This window comes from Artemia franciscana, chromosome 3, assembly GCF_032884065.1.
Source record: "Artemia franciscana chromosome 3, ASM3288406v1, whole genome shotgun sequence".
NCBI classification, from domain to species: domain Eukaryota; kingdom Metazoa; phylum Arthropoda; class Branchiopoda; order Anostraca; family Artemiidae; genus Artemia; species Artemia franciscana.
The window spans coordinates 14,753,998-14,766,442 of record NC_088865.1 but is presented as its reverse complement, the minus strand read 5'-3'; the positions used below and the strand labels follow the sequence as shown (position 1 = coordinate 14,766,442).

General features: G+C 35.2%; 1 protein-coding gene across 15 annotated transcripts in view; it reads right to left on the bottom strand.

Annotated features, from left to right (window-relative positions):
• Positions 1-12,445, bottom strand: part of LOC136024922 (calsequestrin-2-like) — a 176,417-nt gene that overhangs the window by 101,141 nt on the left and 62,831 nt on the right. For 4 of the 15 annotated variants that reach the window (XR_010616964.1, XR_010616966.1, XR_010616960.1 and 1 more), the window contains one exon: positions 10,515-10,963. The exons of 10 other annotated variants lie outside the window; for them this stretch is intronic. The gene's annotated coding sequence lies outside the window, so the exon portion shown is untranslated. Of the gene's footprint in view, positions 1-10,514; positions 10,973-12,445 lie in introns of those variants that run through there. One more of the 15 variants, XR_010616958.1, reaches the window with a different exon arrangement.

Sequence of the window (12,445 nt, the reverse complement as noted above, 5' to 3'; positions counted from 1 at the left end):
TGGGTTCTCTTCTGTATTAAATCACCCATTCCGAAACTAATTTTTAAAATGTTAATAAAAAAAGGCTTAAAGAAATAAATAAAACAAATTCATATAAATTACAAAGAAAATTTTGCAGCTATTGATAATGCTAAAATTAGTACTGTAATAATTACACCCCTTCCCCTTTTTTATCCACTCTCATCTTTTTTTCCACTTTTTTTCCACTATTTTTTTTTTCCACTCTCATCTTTTTTAAAAACTTACGGTTAGAATGCTTGCAAAAACGACAGCCACAACGAGTAAAAAACAAAAGCGAGTAACAAAGAAATGTCCAGCTACTAGTTTTATTTCGCTTGGAAATTTTTTTTCCCTTTAATCACTTGCTCCAGATTTCTACATCAAGTTATTTCTGTAATTAACTAAATATTAAAAAAAAACTGGCTACTGAAAATGTATTTATGTGTATTTTGATAAGGGACTACAGTAAGCCAAAGATCGCAAAAAAAAATTTTGAAGTGAGTAAAATTTATAGCCAATTAAATGGCTATAAATTAAATGGCTATAATTTTAATAAATTTTTAAAATGTCAATAAAAAAAAGGCTTAAAGAAATAAATAAAATAAATTCATATAAATTACAAAGAAAATTTTGCAGCTATTGATAATGCTAAAATTAGTACTGTAATAATTACACCCCTCTCCCCTCTCTCACAGTCAAAGTTTTCAGCTTCGTCAGGCAATTTTGGACATGCATCATTGCTGGCTGATGGCTTACAACCAAGTTACCGACTTACTTCATATTTCCAAAAATGATTTGCTCATCTTTTTTACTATTTGGTAGAGCTAACTAATGCTATAATACATGTTTGATTGACACTATTTTTAGCTATTTTTAGCAATTTTTAGCAATGATTGACACTATTTTTAGCTATTAAATGATCTTACTCTTTTGATGCCAATTTTTTAACAACACCCTGTTTTAATGGTCTCTTTTTAGGAATATTCAAGAGTACGTTTTAGAATATTCTTAGATTTCCACAAATATTCCAATTAGAAGTGACCGATTTTCCGGCTTTGAACTCACTTTCGAAGCAAAAAGCTACTCCTTTAAGTTATCAAACTTAAAACTGAAAGAATCGCCTCACCAATTGATTGCTTCAATAATTATATTGGAAACATTGGTCTATTTTATCATTTTTCAATTAGTATTAATAAAATGATTGATTGATTGTTTAATTTAGCGCAAAGATGTGGTATTTCTTTTTTTATAAAAAAAAAACAGTCAAGGACTGTGGTTTAGAGCAAGATCGCCTTTTCAATTGCCCCAATCATTTGTTCAGGGTTCCTTAAATAATTCCTTTCTTTAGGATCGGCAAGTAGCAAGTACACGATAATCTATAAGAAAACAAAATAAGAAAGTTTCACTTAAACAAGCTAGCAATTTTTATTAAGATGACGAAAATAAAGTGTCTGTAATTCTTTTGTTTTTGTTTCTTGACTCAGGAAGCGGCTCCTTGGCTGAGGAGGAGAGGCCACACAAGGAGTAGAAGAGCTTAGATGAGCAGTAAACTCGCTTAGGAAGGGATGAGCAAAAAATATAATAGATTTGAAAATGTTAAGGGTTCCATTTCTTTTAAAACATGAAAAGGGGAGATACTAAGTTTACTTAAGGTTGAGAACCCTTGGTTTTTACTTAAACTTTATAATTATATGGGCCACGTCTGCTGCAACGCCTTTTTCTGTGAAAATAAATGCTATCACACAAAAAGACGGCAACAGTATACAGACCTCACAGATAGTTTCGAAATTTACTGCTCAGCTTTCTTAATTTTCAACCTAGAAAAGAAAAAGGACGTTAATCGATTGGAGATAAAAGATAGAGATGGAGATAAAATCAGCTTTTTGAATCTAAATGTATTTGGAAAACTTCCTGAAAAACAGGATAAAGGTAAAATTAATGGAGATATTTTCTGGTATGTATTTGTGTATGGGTCACAAGTAGAAGCATGGTCACAAACGGGTCACAAACAAGCTAATTATTAAAATTTCTTTTTTTTTCTTTTCCAATATTCGTAATTTTAACAGAGATTATGTGAAAAGTTTCTTAGTCTTACATTCAAAAGGTTCTTGGACTATTTTTGACGTAATACCTTAAATTAGGTGTTCTTGTCTTACACCACACTGCCGTTCTATGACGAACAAATAAATTTTTAAGTGGGGATAAATCCATTCATCTACAGTAAAAAAAAAAAAAGTCCAGATATTTCTGTCACATATACAGCGATCGTCATCAGTAAAATTACTACTGATGACGGTAGCTGTACGTTATTTTGTAGCTTAAATCACTCTGTTTTGTCCTAGCACGTCCAGAAGCACTGAACTCGTCAAAGCACTAGAAATCCCCCCCAGCTCCCCCAAAGAGAGCGAATCCGATCCAGTTATGTCAATCACGTATCTAGACCTTGTTCTTATTCTTCACATCAAGTTTCATCTCGATCCCTCCATTCTAAGCGTTTTCCAAGACTATCCCCCCCCCCCGCAGATGGTCAAATCGGGGAAGAAACTTTCTATTTAATCTGGTCTCGTCCTGGTCTGGCCTGCCAACTTTAATCGTCCTTTAACTTTGCCAACTTTAAGCTTATACATCATGTTTGATTTCCCACTCCCTTATATACTTCATTTTTTCTATTTTTTCCGAATTAACCGAATTATTTCAGAAACAAGAGCTTTGAGATACAATACCATTCCAAATATCAAATTTCGTTAAGATCCCATCACCCGTTCGTAAGTTAAAAATACTTCATTTTTCTATTTTTTCCGAATTAACCGGGCCCCCACTCCCCCCCTCAAGATGGTCAAATCGAGAAAATAATTATTTATAATTTAACCTGTTCCAGTACCTGATACCCCTGCCAAATTTCATCGTCCTAGCTTACCTGAAAGTGCCTAAAGTAGCAAAACCGGGACAGACAGACAGACCGACAGAATTTGCTATCGCTATATGTCACTTGGTTGAAAAACAAGAGCTAAGAGCTCATATGGCACTTGTGACGAGGCGAGAAGAGCTAAGACCCAAGAGATCATATGGTATGAGCTCTAACAAAATTCTATGAATCAATAGATTGATTTAAAAAGGAAAATAAGAGGTCCTTCTAACTATCAAAATTCATTAAGATCCGATCACCCACTCGTAACTTATAAATACCTAATTTTTTCTAATTTTCTCTCCCTTTTGCCCCGCAGATGGTCGAATCTGGAAAAAAGACTTTATCAAGTCAAATTGTGCAGCTCCCTGACACGCCTACCAATTTTCATCGCCCTAGCACGTCCAGAAGCACCGAACTCGCCAAATCACTGAACCCCTCCCCCCAACTCCCCCAAAGAGAGCGAATCCAGTACGATTCTGTCAATCACGTATCAAGGACATTTGTTTATTCTATCCACCAAGCTTCATCCGGATTCCTCCACTCCAAGTGTTTTTCCAAGATTTTCCCCCTCCGACTCCCCCCAATGTCAAAAGATCTGGTCGGGATTTGAAATAAGAGCTCTGAGACATGAATTCCTTCTAAAAATCAAATTTCATTACGATCCGATCATCTATTCGTAAGATAGAAATACCCCAATTTTCATGTTTTCCAAGAATTCTGGTTTCCCCCTCCAGCTCCCCCGAATGTCACAGGATCTGGTCGGAATTTGAAATTAGAACTTTAAAGCACAAGATCCTTCCAAATATCAAATTTCATTAAGATCTGGTCACCCTTTCGTAAGTTACAAATACCTCAATTTTCAAAATTACCCCCCCCCCCCCGAATTCCACCAAAGAGAGCAGATCCAGTCCAATTATGTCAGTCAAATATCTTAGACAGGTTTCTATTCTTCCCATCCAGTTTCATCCTGATCTCACCGCTTTAAGTATTTTCTAAGATTTCCGGTCCCCCCAACTGCCTCCCCCCAATTACGCTTGATCCAGTTGAGATTTAAAATAAGATATCTGAGTTACAAGGTCCTTCTAAAAATGAAGTTTAATGAAGATCCGATCACTCCTTCGTAAGTTAAAAATACGTCATTTTTTCTTATTTTTCAGAATTACCCCCCCCCCCCCAATTGAGCGGATCCGTTCCAATTATGTAAATCACGTATGCAAGACTTCTGCTTATTTTTCCAACCAAGTTTCATCCCAATCCCTCCAAACTAAGCGTTTTCCATTATTTTAGGTTTCCCCACCTCAAACTTCCCCCAATGTCACCAGATCCGGTCAGGATTTAAAATAAGAGCTTTGAGACTCGATATCCTTCTAAATATCAAATTTCATGGAGATCCAATCAACCGTTCGTAAGTTAAAAATACCTCATTTTTTCAAATTTTTCAGAATTAACCCCCCCCCCTCCAACTACCCTAAAGAGATTAGATCCGTTCTGGTTATGTCAATCATGTATCTAGGACTCGTGTTTTTTTTCCCACCAAGTTTCATCCCGATCCCTCCACTCTAAGTGTTTTCCAAGTTTTAGGTTTCCCCCTCCCAACTCCCCCCCCCCCCAATGTCACCAGATCCGGTTGGGTTTAAAATAAGAGCTCTGAACCACGATATCCTTCTAAATATCAAATTTCATTGAGATCCGATCACCCGTTCGTAAGTTAAAAATACCTAATTTGTTTTAATTTTTCAGAATTACCCCCCCCCCCCAACTACCCCAAAGAGAACGGATCCGTTCCGTTTATGTCAATCATCTATCTAGGACTTGTGTTTATTTTTCCCACCATGTTTCATCCCGATCCTTCCACTCTAAGTGTTTTCCAAGTTTTAGGTTTCCCCCTCCCAACTCCCCGCCCCCGTCACGAGATCTGGTCGGGATTTAAAATAAGAGCTATAAGACACGATATCCTTCTAAACATCAAATTTCATCGAGATCCGATCACCCGTTCGTAAGTTGAAAATACCTCATTTTTTCTAATTTTTAAGAATTACCCCCCCCCCCAACTACCCCAAAGAGAGCGAATCAGTTCCGATTATGTCAATCATGTTTCTGGGACTTGCGCTTATTTTTCCCATCAAGTTTCATCCCGGTCCCTAAACTCTAAGTGTTTTCCAAGATTTTAGGTTTCCCCCCTCCAACTCCCCCCAATGTCATCAGATCCGTTCGGGATTTATAATAAGAGGTCCGAGACACAATATCATTCCAAACATCAAATTTCATTAAGATCCAATCACCCGCTCATAAGTTAAAAATACTTCATTTGTTCTATTTTTTCCGAATTAACCGGCCCCCCACTCCCCCCCCCAGATGGTCAAATCGGGAAAACGACTATTCCTAATTTAAATTGGTCCGGTCCCTGATACGCTTGCCAAATTTCATCGTCCTAGCTTACCTGGAAGTGCCTAAAGTAGCAAAACCGGGACTTAAGGTTTCCCCCTCCAACTCCCCCCAATGTCATCAGATCCGGTCAGGATTTAAAATAAGAGCTCTGAGACACAATATCATTCCAAACATCAACTTTCATTAAGATCCAATCGCCCGCTCATAAGTTAAAAATACTTCATTTTTTCTATTTTTTGCGATTAACCGGCCCCCTACTCCCCCCCCAGATGGTCAAATTGGGAAAACAACTATTTCTAATTTAATCTGGTTCAGTCCCTGATACACTTGCCAAATTTCATCGTCCTAGCTTACCTGGAAGTGCCTAAAGTAGCAAAACCGGGACCGACCGACAGACCGACAGAATTGGCGATTGCTATATGTCACTTGGTTAATACCAAGTGCCATAACAAGTAAATTCGATAAGGACTATTGACAATGCCCTAATGCCAATTTCCATCAAAACGAACCTGAGCTAAATTGGAGTTTAGCAACAAAATATTTTGTATACAAAGCATGAGCTATATTTTGATTAATCCTATATAGTTTCTAATAAGGTTCGAGTAGTATTTTTGGTTAGATTTTTAAAGTAACATACTAGAGCGTTTTCTTAAATAAGTTCGGAGACCAAGCAGGCAAAGCAAGACAATGCAAGGCAACAGGACAACAACAAAAAAAAAAAAAAAAAAAGAATTCCAAGTACTGACCTTTCTTTATTATAGCTTTCTTAGGCAAAATTGGTTGAGTGGAAACAATTTTCAAATCCGCTTAGTTTCTAAGAAAAAAAAAAGAAAGAAAAAAAAAAAAAAATCAGAAGCGCGGTCTTTTCCTGAAAAAGCCTCATTGAAATCATGGCTCAAATAAGATTTTTTTTGCAAAATTATTATTTAAAATTTTTAATTTCAAAAATTAAAATTGTCAAATAGAGACGGTTCAGAAACTTACATATCTGTACGATATTTTTACATATTATTTCTCCTTATTTGAGTTCCAGCAATTTCAATTTAAGAAACTCATTTATCGACAGCATGAGAAAATATAAGAAAACGTGGTAGTTTGCAGCCAGTTGAAAAGCAGAATAAATTTCAAAAGCAAAGGCAATTTTCACATTCAGCCGTGTCTTTAATAAAGTTTTTCAGGCAAAGCTGGTGAACTTTTTTAATTTTTCAGGGCAACTACAATGAAAAGGCCTTAACTAATTATGGTGTTTGAAATGGAAAAAGGAAAAATTATGAACTTGTATAAAGCTAATAGATTGGTATTATGTGAATATTTTTTAGGTAATTGGGGGACCACTGTTAGTTGATGGGTTGAAAATTGAAATTTGGATTGAATCAAATTTTGAATGAGGGTATATTTGTTTCACGTCTACTGCACTGCCCTTCTAAAGAGCCTTTTGTCAGGCACTTGACAAGATCAGAAGAGTATTATATTGTAATGTATACTCTAAATACTTAATTCAGTAAAAATAAAAAAAAAAAAAAAAAAAAAAAAAAAAAAATAAAAAAAAAAAGCAAGCAAGTTCTATGGACCTATCAAGATAGAGGGGTAGTAGGCCTTAAAATTTTTGTCAAAGATTGAGCAAAGCACTAGGTATCAGTCAAGGGCCCTGTTGCTATATCAAGCATTGTTAACATTAAAGAGCTACAAAAAGAAAGTGGAACAAAACTTGAATTGGCTCTCACTACGTGTTACTAAAGAGAACCTGTCCATCAGCAATATGGACACCCCGCAAAGATATTGAAACAACATGCACGATTCGTAAGGTGTTCAACTTATGGCGTGCTGACACCTTCCCTCCCCCCACGGATAAATAAAGTTTAACATTCTATTTTTCACTGATTTTATTTTCTTTGGCCAAATTGAATGGAAATTTGGCCAAAAAGAATGGAACTACAATTAGTGTTACAAGGATTGTAGACAGGCAGATACACAGAAGAAATGTCTCAGCCGAAAGCACAGAACAATTTTAAAGAATTAACTTATTTATCTTCTGGATTGAAAGTATAAAACTTTATAGAAGAACGTCTCTTAAAGCACAAGAATATTTTAAAAGGGTTTCACTGTTTGCTTCACACTTATCCACAGAATAGTGAAGAAAGTAAAGAGATGAAAGAGCCATTTTTGAAGTTGATCGAAATTTATGAAGAAGATTTGGAAAACAACACCTTAAACGTTTGATGGCGGAAAGAAAAATTTGGCAAAAATTTCTCAAACGGAACAAGGCACACCATGTCAATGCAACTGATTTTCTAAATATTTGTGGCAAAGCAATCTCTCCGAACATCCATATCTTACTTAATATTTTAATCACTATACCTGTATCGACCAGCACAACAGAGCGCTCCTTTTACACTTCGGAGAATCAAGACATACCTAAGAAACGTGACGTCTGAAAGTAGGCTAAATGGCTTTGCCAATCTCAATGTCCACAGGGAAATTCTAGTTGACACAGACAGTGTATATATCCATACTGACGAAGACTCAATTTTGTTTTGTAAGACAGCTAATATAGGAAGATTGTGTCAGAGTAAAACGGAAAATCGTATTTAATCTGCTGGATTTTATCAATCATTCTTATAGTCCCTACTCGAAACTTGCATCCAAAGAGCTAAAATAAACTTTAAGTAATACCTTAAATTACCGGTTTTTCTGAGGATTTTTTAAAGTTTTTTGTTGATTAGCCCGCACTAGACATCACCACCCTTACTTACGGCAACTTACGTTCATTCTAAGCTTGCTTTCATTCACTCTTTTCATTTTTCATCATTTTAAGTTTCCTTCTCTTATGGATTTCTGCTTGATTTATCAAAATCATTTTGCTCAAACTAAGAGTTTATGCAAAATCTTTTGGATTTTACTTTTTGGTTCTCGTTTGGTTTGAACTTTTTGCTTTTTATGCAAAACTTCCTGTTTTCAATAATATAATTCAAAAGAGGCCATTAACCATTTTTATTTAAAGGGCAGGTAATAATCTTGTCAACAGAAAAAAAATCGGCTTATGTAATTTAAAATGCATTATGGTGCAAATATTAAATATTAGTGGAGAACACTTTCTTTTTGATTTTTTCAACTTTTATCATGACCACATTTATGGACAAGCAGGGCTTTACCGTATGCAAGGTGCAATACATTAAAACAGATTGGACTAATTGACAGTGTTTTCAGATCGACGCTGTTTTGAGGTAAAGAATTCTCTATACTTTTTTACTGATACTGACAAATGTCCTTAGAAATGGAGACACAACCTAGATTTCCCGTTACCCACAGGTATATCTTGTGGAGACAGAAAAGTGATCTATTGCCAAGAGGGTCAGTTTCCAAAAATCAAAGACAGAGAGAACACACAAAAAATCAGTTAGTCAGTCAAAGATCGTGCAACCCCCTGGTTTCATCTTTGGAGGTAAAGCTATAAAGAATATTGATTAATCCCATCTCCTCAAAAATATATTTTCACCATCCATTCACGCGGTAGATATTCTCGAATGGGTTTGTTCCTTCTGGGCAAGAAAGCATGGTGAAATTATACCTTCTATGGACACAATGCCATCCATCTCAATTATACTTCTCTGCGAATTTTACACAAAGCTTGTTCCCAAAAATGAATGCCCGTGTTCTGCAGAGCTCATAGAAAGCTGTTTATACTCCTCCAAAAGATTAATAATACGGCTTCTAGAGATATAACAGGATGTCAATGGATATTCTTCTGAGTACCCACCATTCTTACTAGCTATATACTAGTATCACCGTTACGGTAGGTAAAGAAACACCTCACAAGGGATAATCAATTCCTATGTTTAGAAAGCCTGATTGCACTAAAGTCATTACTAAAAAAAATACTACTGTTGCCAAAAATCTATGAAAAGGGGTTGAGCCTTATATCTCGAATCGGCCAAAAAATTGTTATAAAGGGTATTTTCAATTACAACAGCAGAAAGAACTTGTTTCCCAAAGAGCAAGCTTATGAAAAATGCTGTTGCACTTATGCTATAAATAATTAACGCTTAATGCTATAACCTCTTTTGTTCTAGAGTTACTTTCGATTTACAATCAACTCAAAATCTATTATAACCAAATTTTCATGAGTTTTAGAGACCGAAAGCGTTAAGTACAGGTCTCCCCCACAGTCAAAAGTATAGCGTCTTTTCAACAATCGACGGTTTAAAAGGCGTTTTATATATTTTTTTGCTAATCTTCAACATTTTGTAAAATGTCATAAAATATATGCCATATTTCCACGACCTTACTGCATAGTTCTTTTGAAGGACGATAAAAATTCTTCTTCAATAATTTTATTAGGTTCTTAAAAGTTTCCTCTAGGCTTTCATACAAGCCTAGGCTTCTCATACAAGCCTAGATACTCATGAAAACGCCCAAAGGTTTTTTGGGGTTAGGATGCACATCCATAGACCAGAAGCTATCGTCAACGCAAAAGTACTGTATACACTGTTATTTGATTTAAAATTCAATGCATGAAAACGATGCATTTTCGCGAAAGAAAAGACACAATTTTAGAGATCAGAGCGGGCATAAGTCGAATCCTCTAAGTTAACAATCTTAAACCAAACAGACTAAATTGAATGAAGAAATCCAGCACAAAAAGAAAAGGCCATTAATATGAGTTGTGGAACCCTCATTTAACTCCCCAAAACAATTAGTAGCATTGCCTCTTCAATGAATACGCAATATATTTTCAATTGAAATTATTCTTTACCCGATGGTCAATATATTTGAAAGAATGAATTATTTTAGTCATTTTATCATTATTATTACTTCGCCATTAGTAAGCATATAGATACAGTAAACCCTGGCAATGGGGTTTTTGGACAAGCAAGATCCCCTTTCCTACTTTTATCAGGTTCACTCTATATATAAAAAAGTCCTAGCTACATTTTTTAAGTTTAGCATTAATCCGCAAATATAAAATGGCGGGCCCAAAATAGGTCTGTCGAAACTGTTTTTGAAACATAACCACAATATCGCTTTTCCTTCATGGCATCCCCTTCTTAAAAGGGGATGCTTAAAGTTGAAAGTTTACAATAGTTGTTCGTGTATAGTAAGTGCTCTTCATAAATTGTTTTGATAAACATAGTTATGTATTTATTTTAATTTTCTCTATCTTGTACTCCGTCCCTATGAACTATCCCTAGCTCTAAGAACAACAAGCAGTTTGCAAGAATACAAAGAAACAATATTTTATTGATTAAATTTATATTAAAATATAAAATAAAAAAATGTTGTTGTATGTTGAGTCAGGAAGAGGTTCTTTGGCAGGAGCAGAGGCCACATAATTGCACAGCTTCAATGAGCAGTAAATTCGTTAGGTGAAGGATGAGCAAAAAATTGAAGCAAAATTGATTAAAAAATTTTTGAGGGTTCTATTTTTTTAGTAAAATATAAAAAGGGGAACAAAAAAAAATATACGCAAATTTTACTGAGATTCTATTTAACTTGAGGTTTAGAACCCTTGTTTTTTTTATTTAAACTTTAAAATTATAAGAAACCAGTTCTGCTGCACTGTCTTTTTATGTAAATATAAGCGTCTATACACAAAAAGACGAATGCAACAGAGAACAGGCTTACAGAGAAATTTACTTTCCGAAATTTACTGCCCAGCTACTTCATTTACTTCATTATCTAGAAAAGAAAAGAAAAGTCAATCATTTGCAGACAATAGACAATATGTTTTTCCGAACTAAAAAATTTATAAAAGGATACATTTTGAAGACTGGCTAAATACATTACAAGAGCGAAAACCTCGAGATGGTTGCGATGTCTGGTCAAGACCTTTTTTCTTCACATATAATTATGCTTGCTATTAACAAATCCTTTTAGACTTTCCTGGAACATTTTGTGATATGGGAAAAGCACAGATACAAATGTGTTCCTAAAAACTGAATTAGTCAATAAAAGATAAATGCTAAATGTGAAAATGAGCACTACCTAAGGAGGGGCGGGGGTAGCATGGATTAGTTTTTGGCGGAAAAGAAATTTTCTGGGCAAAAACTTACATGGGTAGATAAGGTGTGATTTAAAAAATTTACATTTTCTAAGAGCCCCACGGAGATAAAAACCATCGAAAAAGTGATGAAGAACTAATATATTATACAATATATATATATATATATATATATATATATATATATATATATATATATATATATATATATATATATATATATATATATATATATATATATATATATATATATATATATATATATATGTAGCTAAGCGTATTTTACTTATTATCAATTCTGGCACCCCTTTTATTGAAATCCTTGGAAATCAAATTTAGTGAGGTCTTCGGGGATGGTGAGAAGGGTGGTGAACTGTATGAGAGTCAGGAAGGTGTACTACGTGTAACAAGGTCGTAAGAAAGACGCATTTGCACTATCAAGAACGGCTCAGGAGCGACTAGGGCCCAGCGGCCAAAGGCAACTGTTTTGAGACTAGCATTGCTAACTGATTGTGCATGCAACTGTTGTGTGACCATGGCCTTGAGGAAGTGAGGTCCAACCCACGAGGCAAACTAGATGTTACTGGTTTCCAATCAGTCTAAAACCGGTTCCGAATGAGACCCCAGTCATGGTCACAGTTGCGTTGCAGTGCTGTCCCAGACATTTTCGGGAGCTACCGCGTTGATATTGTCCAATTACTTTGGCTCTCAACATGTCAGACCAGGAATTAAACATGAAAGTAGACTAAAAGTAGACTAATATCATGATTGTCAAAATGGCTAGTATACAATAACTGAGCAGCTAGGGGTTTTAAGTTTAAACTTTAAGGAGAAGGTTGAGAAGAAAATCGAACTGAATCATAAGAATATATATGTATCCAGGTAGTCAAAAGAGCACATCTGCAATATCTTAGTAATTTCTAAGGGTATTAAGTTGAAACCTTCAATCATTGGTGAGGATGGTGTCGAACAAAATCAAAGTATACTATATACACCTAAGTAGTCGAAAGGGCGCGTCTGCAAAATATCAAGAGCGGCTAAGAGTATTTAGTAGACGCTTTCAGAGGATGCTGGGGGAGGATTCTAAACTAAATCGAAAGACACTATGTGCATCCATTTCGTCAAAATGATGAACCTATAATATAACAAGA